Source organism: Stegodyphus dumicola, chromosome 1 (genome assembly GCF_044657685.1).
Source record: "Stegodyphus dumicola isolate Sdum_Otavi_A_Nest chromosome 1, ASM4465768v1".
Classification (NCBI taxonomy): Eukaryota; Metazoa; Arthropoda; class Arachnida; order Araneae; family Eresidae; genus Stegodyphus; species Stegodyphus dumicola.
Window position 1 is genome coordinate 245,325,500 of NC_140768.1, and position 14,577 is coordinate 245,340,076.

Here is a 14,577-nt window from a genome sequence, read left to right on the forward strand (position 1 = left end):
TGGACGAGATTTATCCCTGCTTTCTAAATGTGAAATCACTCTGACCGGAAATCCTTTCGAAAGGTTAGTGTACAAAGAACAAGTGTCAAAACAACTTCATGGATTGTATTAATATACTATCACCTCTGAAATGAATAATGAATAATATATAAACCAATTAAACCACTTGTCTCATTTTTAGTAATTCGGGTGTCTTCCAACATTCAAGGACTCGGAATAACTACCAAGAACAACAAGGATTTGGAATAACTACCAAGAACAACAAAAGGCAGTTAATTTATTGCAAGCCTCTCATTGGTTACAAAATTAAAGTAGCTAAGCAAAACAAAAAATTTTTGTAGCACTCCGGAAAATTTGACCTACAAATCAGAAAATACAAAAATTGCATTAAGCTTAAACTTTCCTGGCCTTTCACTAATTTTTAGAAGTTTACAGACTTCTGCTGTCACGCTATTAAGCACTGAATAATAACTGCTGCTTAATGTAACTTTCTAAGAATTTAGCGCTATAAAGCATCCGTTCTCTAGAGATAATGTATATCCAGCTAGCAAGTCGAAGATTCTTGGTTTTAATCCTGACGAGAGAGCAATTGATTTCTAATGTTTCTTGCTCCGAACAGGCCTAGTTAGTCTCGAAAGAGCAGTAATTCGTCACCATCTGGAAGTTGACAATTAGGTCTCGCACCTATATTTCTTGTCTTCTGTTAATAGACAGAAAGTATTAAAACGCTAGCCACCCATAATGAAATGGCCACCAGTTTCGGCCCTTGTAGTGGCGCAAGGCTAATGGCTACTAAATCCACTACATACTAAGCATCCGGCCATTTAAGAAAATACTCTAATGGTGTACATGATATATACTCCCTGGTAGAAATTGATGCTGCTGAAATCTCGAGAACGTTGCATTTTCTCTATTCCAAAGGCAGAAATTCTTATCTCATAGGACGTTGCTTCTTCACGCTCTGTCTGGATGACTGGATCTTCTACACCTTCTTGATCGTCCTTAATAGGGAAAGAATGTAAAGAGTTATTATGTTCTCTATGCTTGCTTTCATGAGGTAAAACGTAGGATGGCTAGCCAGCAATCAGGAGATCTGTGATTCAAATCTCAGAGAGAATAAAGTTGTCTTCTCATATTTCCTGCTACGAAAAATTCCTAATAATCTCTGCAGGGCGATGAACTCCTACCCATGTAAATTACATCGAATGTGTCAAGGTCAGAACTTCATAACTTTCGAATCTGTCTCTTTTCTGCTACAGCAGCCTTTGAAGAGAAGAATGTGTGAAACTATAGAGTTCTTTGTACGATAACTGCTTTCTTGAATGTAAGTCACAACCGGCTAGCAGTTGGGAGACCATGAGTAGAACCTCAAAGAGGTTGCAGCTGATTTTTTCCATCTCTTGTTCCCAAAAATGTCTATAACCTAGGTTGGACAAATTTCAGATTTTCCGGATATTTTTGCTATTTGAAGGTTTTAATAAAAATAACTAAAAAATAAAAATGAAAAATCTGAAAGGATTCAAATTTTAACATTCGTCCAAATGGACCTTTTCAAAGTTTAATGTGGTTTATCAGTAGAGATTCTTAATAAAAATGGCCCAGATGGAATAGCGAAACATTTTATAGCATACTAGATGAATATACATTTAGGCTAACATGAGAATATTACATATCTTCTGCATATTTGAAAAGTGAAAAAATATATAATGTATTTCTATAAAAGTATATAATGCTTTTAATTGGTTACATAATGTATTAAAATGTATATTTAAATGAATAAGATTCAAAGGTAAAAAATACTATTCTTCAAAATGCATCTCTTGCTTCAAATAGCTTAGTATGTTCATTAGTAGCAAACAGATTAAATTTGAAAGTAAATATCCTATATTCTGCCGCATGGCAACAGACTTGAATGAAAAGTGAAACAAGTCTAATCTTACTATTTTCGACCGTATTGTTACGTGCCTGCTAACATTCGACAGTGATCTTATATAAGGGAAAACTCTGTTAGTTAATTCATTACAGCCTCGGCTAATTTAATTTAGTTAGTATTAGATTAGTTCTTATTTTCTATTTCGCGTTAAAGCCCAAGAGGCGTATTGTAAGCCCAAGAAGGGGCCATCTGTTAAATTATTTTGAGTTTGGAATAAAGGATATTCCTTTCCTTGGACTTATCATTTGCTTACAGAACACTGCGATATGTCGCTACACAATTCTTCGATATTCTAGCTCTCAAGGACCTTCCAAATTAGCTAGGATATTTACAAACTAAGAAATTAAACCGTAAGATATTGAATGTTTATGGATCCATAAAAGCATTCTTCTTTTTATGGTTTTAGATGAAAACGTTAATTTGCATCCGAAACTTTTACCGAAAGAAATTTTAATGTCACTCTCTAGTTTTCATTTTAACATCAATTTCTTCATTATGAAGGCATCCAGTTCAGGCGCGCAGTATTATGGCTTCTTGCTTTTTAAAATTTTGTAATAACTTTCCAAAATTACAGCGATTTCCCAAACGCCAAGTTTGATAGCGGATAGTGCATTTTTGTTTGTACTTTAGTAACTTCTAGTTACGTTTTATTATGTAGAAGTGAGGAGGCCACCTAATATTTACTCTAAGTAAGCAGGTATTAGCCCCACTCACTAACTAGAAAACTAAAAACATTCTGGCGTCATTCAATGAGTCGTGACGGAAATTGTGACTCCAGCGACCACTACAAGTACGGCCACCGCCGGCGGCATCAACGGCACTCCTAACCTTTCAGCGTTAAATTCGCTCAAGTAAAAGGGGTTAAATTACATGATATACATTGCGATATGCATAGGAAATAGACGTGATGTTCCCACGTTACAAATCATTTTTGTAAATATGATCTGTTTACGTCAATATTTACTATCAGAATTAAGTAAGAACTGAAAAGTTCTTTACAAAGTACTTACATTTAAGTACTGTTGTAAAATTGTGCTGAGGCTTTAGTAGCTCAATTTCGACGATACATTATGTGCTTTAATTTATGTTTTTGTGCTAATTCATTTTCAAAAATTACATTATTATCTAGCAGTACATTGTTATTTACATGTAAAAAAATGATCATGACATTATAAATTATGGTGGCTAGAAGCAACTTATTTCTAGTATATAGATTATGCCCACAAGCATGACTTGTTTACATCATTTTTACTTCCTTGTACGAAGTAAAAAGGAAGTATTTTAATCGCGAAAAGCTTCAGGCAGCATATTTCAACGAAAATATCCACTCTGACCACTTTCGAATACAATTTAACGATGTTTTTGCGTGATATCAGTACGTAAGGACAGAATAAAAGACACTTTTCCTCCAAAAAAACAAAAAAAACTGCTTTAAAATGAATTTTGAAGAGAATTTTTCGTGGCGTCTGTACGAACGTATGTACGTACGTGCGTACGTACGTATCTCGCATAACTCAAAAATGAGTAGCCTCAGAACGTCGAAATTTTGTATATAAGACTACTATAACATGTAGATATGCACCTCGTATTTTGGTTTCAATCGGCCGCTCCAAACGTATATTAATATATTTATAAATATATCCACTCTGTTACCTGGCTCAGTGATCTCAGTTTCTTTAATCTTATATGTTTGTAAATTGTACATTTTTTGCTTTAAAAATGATTGAATTATGTTGTTTTTATCTTCCGGTTAAGGGTTTTATGCCTTTAGTAAATCTGTATGCAATATTTTTAGAATTATCAACAATTTTAAAATTGTTTAAGTGCCGCTAAGCCTAATTTGATGGCGGCCATTGCTTTTGTTTACATTCGAAATAGCTTAGTAGCGGATTTGTTGCCAATCTAGAGAAACTTAGCTTCACAACAACAAATATAACGCCTTCATTTATTATTTAAATCATGCTTAATCCTTTCTGGAATTTTTTCGAGGAAATAAGCGTTTAAGATTTACTTCGTAATTTTTAATACAGATATTTTGATTTTTTTATGTATTTTTGCCTTGTCGCGAAGTGAAAACTGAATTAATTGAATGAGAAATACTCAAGCATCTTTGAAAAACTGTTTCTTTTTTGTTTTGTTTGCTTAATTTCTTTTATACATAATTCTAGCTTTATTATAGTATTTGAATAGAACATGTGGCAACGATTAGATAATTCTTTAAATGATATAAATTTTGTGCATTCTGAATTATAATATGAACGAAATATAATACTGTTAAGTAAACCTAGCGCCAGAGTGTCGCTATGGTAAACAAAGTGAATTTTTAAGAATGGATTTATTCTATTGTGGTTTATGCGCTGTCTATGTAGGTTTAATTCAATTAATTAAGTTTAAATAAAATGCAAGAAAAAATGCGTATAATTTAATATTCCGTACAAGGAAGTCATGTGGTGTACACATCAAATTTTTTAAATCAGCTATCAAAACTAGAAAAGAATATAAAGTAATAAAAAAGACATAAATAAAGAAGCCTGAAAACAAAAGAAAGAAATAGCTTCGTCTGCATACTTATGCGTACTATGTGCTTTTAGATGTATCTGCATACATATGCTGATACATTGCCAACTTATTTTTGTCAGTTCATTGTATGCAATTTCGTGTGTTTTTACAATAATTAGATTACAACAATTACATTACATAATACATTACATTGTTGATACTTTACCAACTCAATGCTGGCAATTTATTATATGTGTTCACTTATCAGGTAATGTGACCTTATGTTACATAGAAATGTAGGGGGTCATCTATTATTTACCCGAAGTAAATAGATAGAAGCCCCTTAACCTATTTGTGAGTGACCTATTTTGCGCTTCATATGGTTTGCGGTGCTTATTCCTTTCCTGTAAAGGTACGCCCGCGTACATTATATCTGCATTTAAAATTGCTTTATTTTGCAGTTGCTGGAGTATTTCTTTGAAGGTTAAATTACACTACATAGCTCTTGACTTCTAGCAGCCGAAATGTCAATAACCTTCGTAATTTTATTCCTCAAGATGTGCTTATTGAATATACATATCTTAGAATATTCAATAAGCACATATCTACATATCTTAGAATAGGAATGCCCACCAGGGGCCGAGCGGTAAAGTCGCTGAACACTGGTAGTTCGGTCCGAGGTTCGAATCCCGCGAACGGGCTGGCTGCATGGGCGTTTTTGTGGTTTTCCCCATGTGCAACGTGTATACGAGCCAGTTTCCCTTAGAAAGTCCTCCACGAAGGCATCCCTCCCGTTAGGCAGATAGCCCTCGAGGCTTTGCCATAATCACACACACACACACTTAGAATAGGAATAAATACTTTTCTGAGTTTGGCTTCTTTGGATAAAGGGAATCTGTAAACGGGCAGGAAAATAGATAATGTTCGGGGTGACCCTTTTCAAAACATGCACAGGAGTCTAATGAAGAGAGATTTCTTGCATAGAGGTACGTGGGAAGGGAGCCGTGCCCCGTGATAAACCACGTGATATGTCTGGAGAGATGTCTGGAGGACAACTTTGGGGAAGAGGTTGTAAACTTTTCTGTCTGTACTTGCAGTATCCCACCATTGTTGCCATAAGTCTTTAGTTGTGATCTGTAGTTTTAGTTTCAAGTGAAATGCTGCCCAGGGGCTGCTTATTTTCTTGGCATTCATTTCCTGTGCTGCCTTCTCGGCTAATATGTCAGCCTCTTAGTTTTCCTTGTGACCAACATGGGCCTTAATCCAGATTATAAAGAAGGTTTGGCCCTGGCCAAACCTTCTTTATAATCTGGTTTGAGGACTTTCTAAGAATTTCCTGAGCTAATGATGATCTATCGTTTGTGTTCGCGAGCGCATGCATTGCCGAGAGAAAATCTGTATAGATGTAAGTCGTTGGAAAATGATGATGTGTGCTTACATTGATTACCTGCAAAATCGCGAGTATTTCCGACTGAAAAACGCTATTCCCTTTGTCAAGTTGGAACTTGAAGTCTTTTGTGTCACGGTCACTGAGATATATTTTTATAGGACATCCTTTTCCGTTGTTTATGCCAGAACCATCAGTATAGCTCTTCGGAAATATTGTTTGATATCTATTCTGCCTTATGCACAGTGTGATATTATTTCGGCTAGCTAGGTGTCTTTCATATGGATGGGTCGGTGATGTGTAGCAGCTGGCAGCTACTATCTCATTTTTAATTTTGCAGTATTTTCTTAGCTGAGGAACTGAAGCATTTGCATGTTCCTGCTTCGCAATTAAGACCAGGAAGATGATGCTGGTGAGCTGAAACAGTGCGGCATTTGAGGTTGTTCTGTAAGCTCGGGAATAATTTAAAAGGAAGGACCTTTAGATGTATTGGAGTGGCTTTTGTTTTCTCACTGTCATTGGTGATGCCCATATCGATGCACCACACAGTGCTGCGATGCACTGTGTGGTTCTGCATTTGGTTTTTATCTCTTTCTGTTAGAAAAATAGTTTTGGAATAGTTTAAATAGGTTCTTCGGGCATTTGATTTTCTTTAAGTGTGTCTAATACCTCAGGCCACCAGAGTGAGTCGAAGGCCTTTTTGAGGTCTAGGAACAGTAGAGCGGAATGCAGATTTTAGGCTTTGTTGTTAGAAATTTGGATTATTGCTTCGTTGATTGCATGTATTGTGCTTCTGTTGGGTGTGAATCCAAACTGCAAGTTACTGATGCTATTTGATTTTTTCATATGGTGCCTGAGACTTTCAAAAACTTTTCCCAGCGCTGGGAGAAGGCTTATTGACCTATATGAGCTCTGATGACGTATCGTGACCTTTCTTGTTGAACAGAATTATCTGTCCTATCTTGAAGCAGGAGGGAAAAATACCGTATTGTAGGCATTTGTTTATTAGTACCTGGATAAGAGAAGGAAAGTGTTTGTTTATTACCTCTAATTAGTACGTTTTCTATCCCGTCTGGGCCTGTTATAATATTAACTGTACTGAACGCCACGGAGCAGGCTTCCGTCCTAGAAATCCATGCGGAATGATGCCTGTTCGGTGGAAGAATTTCAGGGTAGGGCCGACAGTCGTAGCTTTATTCGTTGTAACTGAAGAGTTTCATGGTGAGGGTAGGTTGTTTTTTGCTTAGTCACCTTGCATAGGAATGCTATGATTATTCGTGATAGGAATTACTTTTGACAATAATATGCCTTGGTGTTTGAATCACTTAACGAGTCCGTAGTCATAGTAAAGGTAAAAATTGAGAATCCAAAAGCTCTGGGAAAATAGCATCGTGCTTTTGTGGATATTTCCATGGAATTATTCTGAAGAATAATACACAAAGATCAGACGTTGCTAACCGTTATGTTATTATGCATACCTATCACATAACGTGGCTACTGCACATGAATTACACACATTATCAATGGTCTTTCCATGGGGGTACATGCCACAGTTATTAACAAATTAATATGAATAGCCTCAGTAATGCTTTAGGTTATAACAAATAATAGAAGACTTATACTAAGTATTTAATTCCACACATGTTTGAACATAATTGCATAGTATAAGAACAGTATATTGTATAGCAATACACATTCGCTATACATAATATAAAACAGCACTTAAGAAGACTTCAACCGACTATCTAAATGCTGACTACCTATCACATAGCATTGTTACTTTACATAAATCGCATGCATTGTCAATAGCCTTTCCATGGGGATACAAGCCACAGTTATTAACAAATTAATATGGGTAGCCTCAGTAATACTTTAGGTTATAACAGATAATAGAAGACTTAAACTAAAGTATAAACTTAAAACTAAGTATCTAAATACAGACATGTTTGAATATACTTGCATAGTATAAGAACAGTATATAGTATAACAATGTACACATTCGGTATACCTAGTATAAAAACAGTATATAAGCAGAGTATAAGTACTAATGTTGCTTGTATTCAGCGTTACCAATACTACTAAATATGGTTTAATAAAAAATTTTACAAAAATACAATAATAATTTTACAATAGTAAGCTACAACGATTGTAGGATGAAAACTGAATAAACTATTCAGAATATACGCTCAAGCAAGTGCATATTAACAGTAGTGTATACTGTAGTACTGAAATATATTGATCATTTTTAAGTGCACCTTTATGCCTCATTCAATGCAATGTCCACTCTTTCGAGTATAATTCTGAAGGAATTATACTAGAAAGTATACAGAAAGTTGGACAATTGTAAACTTGGACAGGAGGTGTGTCTTTGTAAACTCGCAGGAGAATACCTCGCGGTGAGGATTGCTTTGCTGACCACACTCGCATGTATCGCTTTCAGCAATTACAAAACGGTGCAGATATGTCGGGAATGCGTCGTGGCCAGTGAGGAATGTTGTTAGCGCTGATGAAAACAAAGGTAGGTTTGCGAAAACATATGCGGTAGGAAACGAAGAGTTCGTCTTCCGGTGGTTGATTCCTTCCACCTCGTTTGCCATTTGGAAATTAGCTTTGCATAATCTTCTTGAGGTAGGAATTCGGGAACAATTATGGATGTTCTGGTAGGTTAATACTCATTGCTGCTTTCTTAGCAAGTTCGTCTGCAATTTCTTTACCAATGACGCCAGTGAGGTGAACTGGTGCCTTAGATCTGGCGAAGTTTGAAGCAGTTGTTTTGTATTGCATAAACAAGTGGGTTGCTGCACCTGGTACCGCCAATAGCTTCCAAACTTTAAAATTATAACAGGTTTAAAAACTTTGCACCCTTTTGTTATTTTTCCTTTTTAAACCTGTTGATGGGAACCTTTTCTGAGATTATTTTTCTAAGTGGATTTAACATTTTAGTAAAACAGGCCATTTAAGGAATTAGAAGCTACTTCACAAACGATTCAGTGAAATTAACTCACAGTATTGTTAGTAAATTATATAGAGATATTTTAATTATTATTTTAAACTGATACTGCAGTAACTCGAAAAATGACAGTGTTTGCTTTAAGACCGGCAATAACTTGAATAGAAGAGAATATAAATATTTTAATTCTGACCTAAAATTAAATAAACGATAAATGTTGACTTACTCACAAAAAAGCGCAATATCTTGACTTGTGAGATACGTATTTATTCCGAACATTAATGCTGCATTAAAAATTTAGATACATATTTGGCCACAGGAAACCTAGTTAACGCCAGTCACATAATGACCTTCGCAAGATCGTCGTAGAAGAACACAACATCGAAGGAAGCGGAATCTTAAAACATCACAAAAATCAATTTATAATGCGACAGCTTGCATGTAAAATATTATAGGACTTGATACAAAATGAAAAGCATCCATCTAGTTTTTACCTAAAAGAGATGCTTAGTCGATCTCACGATTCAGAGCAAAATGGTATCAAGAATTTATTTTTCTTTTATGAATTCTTCATTAGCCTACCAATGTGTGCAAAGAAATAAAAATATCCTGATGAATAAATATAAAAGACATTCATAAGCACGAAAATAAATAATGACATAAAGAATCACGAGGACTTGCTAATGAAAATTATGGAGCCGAATCGGAATTAGCGAGGGAAAAATCACTGGGTAGGTGTTGCAGCCTTAACTCATGCGTGCGAGCATAACAGTAAGAGAGAATAACTTTAAACCGCTCTATTTACAGTATTTTTAGCTATCTTCCATCGCCACAGTCGAAAGGAAATTTGGAAAGAAAAATGAGAGGGCTTGTCTTCGCATATATGTCTTGAATAGTTAAATACAATTTTTTTCGTTAAATAATCCCACAAATCTACACATAATAATAATTTATACTGAAACAATATTGTGGTAAATCCTCTTTCTTAACGCTTTGTATTTCAATGTTTAATAGCTCGTTATAAAAATACAGTGCGTGTTCTATATCTTGAGTTTCTGGGAAACGAATCTTGACTTAGTAAGTCTATCATTGATGTTTAGATTGAAACTGGTTTCAGTTTTAAACTGAAATTTGCATACTAAGATGAGATCGCTATTTCCTTTTAATCTTCAGATTTTTTTAATTTTTAATTTTTATTTTTATTTCCGAAATTAATGGTAACATCTTTAAAATATTAGACTGTAATCTGAAGTTTTCAGATTGGAATGTTAATATGTTTATTTACTTATCATTAGCCCCTACGCGGCCAGCCTTCTTCTGGCTTTTAAATGTACCGGACAAATGCCTAAAGGGAACACCAAACATTAAATTTAAAAACAGCACAGAATTTTACTCTGTTGATTAACTTTATCAAAAAAACACAAATTTCAATAATAATGTATCACATATAAAAAATGGTGCTTTTTTTGTTGGACGGTTGCACGGATTTTAGCGATTTATTTTGGGCAAGCGATATGGTAAACCCATTGTTTGACAAGTTATTTATGGTAACTGATACTTTGTTGTCATTTTATTTAAAAAATCATGCGTTTTATTAAGCCTAAATTCCGTGTTTTAAATATTATTTATGGCTTCTAACTATTAAAAATCAATTTAATTTTGCATTTTTATTTGAAATAAGAATTTTATTGTTTATGATATTTTGTATAATTTATGTTCTTGATGATGTAACCAATGACGTCACCTTGCTTTAAAAGTAATTGGTTGTAATACCTATATATTCTATAAATTTAATCTAATGTTTTAAACATTATTTATCGCTGTTAAATATTAAAATATAATTTAATTTCGCATTTTTTAAATGATTTTATTATGTATGATTATTTAAATAACTAGAAAGCCCGGCGGTCATACGAAATGACCGCTGTTTTAGATATTATAAATTGTAATTAAAATGATTTGTGCAAAGGTGTCTCCTAATTTAAACTGAATTACCCAGGGCAGGCGGCGAGGACGCCCCTTTGCTTACTGCCCAACGGGATTTCCCCCTTCTACTTGCTTAATTGCTAAAGTAGAGTGCAATGAAGGAAACCAGTGGCACCACATTTCTTAAGAGCCCACCGCTAGCTCAATCAATAAAGGTGATTTAAATAGTGAAATGTTAACTCACATGTCAAAGATCTCTTTTTACACAACATTTCTTGTGTAGATCTTTCCATCATTTTTAAGCTCGCCTTGCAGAGGACCATGCATTATTTTTAATTTTACGTCCGTTCTTTCACGAACTCTTGAACAAGCAACATAAAGTTGACCGTGTCCAAATGCACGCTCAGGTAAAAAAATGCCAACACGGTTAAATGTTTGGGCCTGAGACTTATGGATGGTCATAGCAAAGGCAAGTTTTACAGGAAATTGTCTACATCTTAATTGAAACGGCAAACCTGTGCCGTGGCAACTTCACCCCATTGGCTAGTACAGTTATGGAAGCAATCAATAAACTATCGGCGACAATCAGACATTTAAGCCGCATTATGGGGTGAAGTAACATCATCTACTCCGAAACGGCTGGCTCCCGGACTTAGCGAAGCACATCGTTGGATTCCGCAGATCCGTGGCACGCCATTTTGCCCATTCGCGTCTTCGTGTAACTTTAATTAAAAACTAATTTTCGCCTACGTTTTCCCTAAATTTTCCACTTTCTTTCTTGGGTTTTCCCTATTACAGGGATTTGGCTACGTGCCAAATTATTTTTTCTGGGATATCTACGGAACGGAGCCGAGTTGAAATTCGAGACACGTATCCTCGGATTCCAAAAATTTCTCCGAATCCATCGATACCGTTCTCATCTTCGTAGGACTTTAATCGTCCGAAATATTAATTAAAAACTGCGGAAACGTAAATTTCCGCGCTCATTTTACCGAGTGGCAACAATAAACTCTCGGCGACACACACTTTAGCAGCTTATATAATATAAGGATTTTAATTCTAGGCGTGATGTAATCAGTTCCCTGATGTCTCTTTCAAAGATTAGTGTTGTTATTGGTAAATACCAAGAATTATTGGTATAGGAACCAAACAATTGTCCTTTGAGACCTTATTTTGCCCAACTTAGCTTTCCTAATCAAAGATTTATTTATAAATTGGTACAAGGGTCAGAGGAAATTTATTTTAAATATTTGGAGGAAATCTCGCTAATTGCTTCTTCAATGAACTGCGAGAAATGGTGATCACAGATGAAGATCGTTAGAAGAGCCGATTGTGATGACGGCTGTATATGGTATTGTGGTTACGGTGGAAAAAATAACCGCTGGAATGGTAAAAAACGTATTAGACATTTCTCCTTTTTTACCAGCAATAAACTAATTGCTGTCATTTTAGCTCTAGTGCACGAAGCGTTCTTATTTACTTTTTTTAAATTATTTGAATTAAGTAATATTTTAATTCTTTTAAACGTTGGTATGATGGTTTTTAATTCGATATTCAATTTACGTAATATTTTAATCCAATTAAACGTTGGCGCAATGTTTTTATAGTGATGTTTTTATACTATCTCTCTGCTATATGAAAGTAATAATTTAACCTTACTTTAGTATTTTATACTCGTAGTAAATGTATTTATTTACATTTGCCTGCCTTCTTAAAAAACAACGTTTTCAACAAAAAAATCAATCCATTATTTTTAACGATATTTAATTTTTTAAAGTTTCGAATACTTTACTATGCGCAAAATACGTAAAAGCAGCGTTTTTTAAGATGGCTGCCGATTTTAAAAACCGCGCCAACATTTGCGTCAAAGTAAATCGCCAAAACTCCGTGCAACTGTCTACCAAAGTAGCACCAAAAAAATTTACAATGAAATAAGCAATATCCCTTAATGGAGATATTAATTATCCTAATAAATAAATTAACCAACTTCCCGTTGCCATCTCTCGACAAACATCCAATATCCAAGAGAAACATTAAATTTAAACACTGCACAGAATTATTGCCCTCATTTTCCCGAGTGGCAACAGTGCTGATACCAGCAACAACGGGAACAGTGATATATTAGCAACTATGGCCGCATGCCGTCGTTGCTGATATAAGAGAATTATAGATTTGATGCGATTTCATCAAGAAACATAAAATAAAGAGAAATCTCATTCGAATTTTGAAAAACTTGCTTCTAGGTGCACTGGCTCTTGTCTATATGCACCTATGTACCAAATTTCGTTGCCCTTGGTCTATTAACTTTCACGCAGCACGAACTAAAGACACACACAGAGAAAGAGAGAGAGACTCTTCCACTTACATATATAGGTTCATTTGTCTATTATTTGTGTTTCATGAAATCTTGAAATCTATTTTGCGAGTTATCCAGCTACCATCATTTTAACAGTATGCATATTTTAGTTTGCATTTACGTTCGCTTATTTATTTCAGGAATATATTTTATTACCAGATATATTATATGACATAGTAAAAGTCTTTAAAATCTTAAGGAGAATCATTCAAAATAGAATTTAAAAGTAATTAATTTTGTAAGAAAACGCGTCACAAAATTGATTGGTTGTCTTGAAATGTATCTAAAGGACAGATGGCATAAATTACGTTATTTTAAGTCTGAATTTAAGTCTAGACGGATATAAGTAAAGAAGATAAAAGTATCGCAATTTACTAGACACTTTAATTTCCTCCACGTTCTCTATGTCTCTTAAAGCGAAATTGCAACGTCTGACATTTGCCTTTGAAGAAATCAATGAACGAACGACGTACAAAAATGTGAAAAATTGTATATTCAAGACACTATGTCTTAATTTCATTTTGAGCGTAATAATCACATCAAATAGTTATTTGATTAACGATAATGTCTTAAAGGAAAATGTTCAGAATACGGATAAGTATTTTGTCGCAACACATCTATGGTACCAATAGCTTCAGATAAAATATTCGCTGCTTTCATGATTAGTAATTTTTTTATTCAGGTTCTAATCATAGTATTATTTGCTTTATTGTTTACTGATAATTGATAGAGAAGGTACATCAGCCGCGCATATATCAGCAACATAAAGAACATTCATTTCTTGAAAAACATTCAAGAAAAGTTAGATGATAACTATGTAAAGGAATAATTTCGTTTGCTAATATTCTTTCCTTTATCAATAAGAACATGTTTTTCCAAAACCAATTAAAATTTTAGTTTATTTGTCCAAACATTTCCTAGCTTTCCTCTGTAGGAAATAAGAAGCTAGTGATAACTGGTAGCGAAAACAGAATGCTGATTTTTTTTTTCTTACTTTAGGAGTTAGGGATGCCGAAGTTGGAGGAGAGGAGTAAATTTTATTTTTAAGTAAAAACAAATAACTAACTAAAACAAGAAAGCAGGACTTATTAAGAAAAAATTGTTACAAACCCTGTTGTGGAAAAGGTTTAGGAAACCAAATGTATGTATCTATGAATGAATGTATGTAAATGTATGTATGTATGAATGAATGTATGTAAATGCATGAATGTATTATATTTTCTATATTATTAAATATTCGAAGACTGTATATTAATTTTATTTACATGTATAAATTGAATAAATCGTATTTAGTTGAATTATTATAATGAATAGAAAGTACACAGAGAAACGTACATTTACGTTCATACGTAAATGACCACAAATTACGCTAACATGTAAAGCATATTTTTTGTATACTTTTAATAGTATTTAAAGCGTATTAAACTTAACACCAAATTGAATTGCTTCCTGTTTCACTATGCGTCGACTGAATGGTGGCCTGCTTGGGGATTTCCGCCATTAATGCCCAGTAATGACAGAAGTTC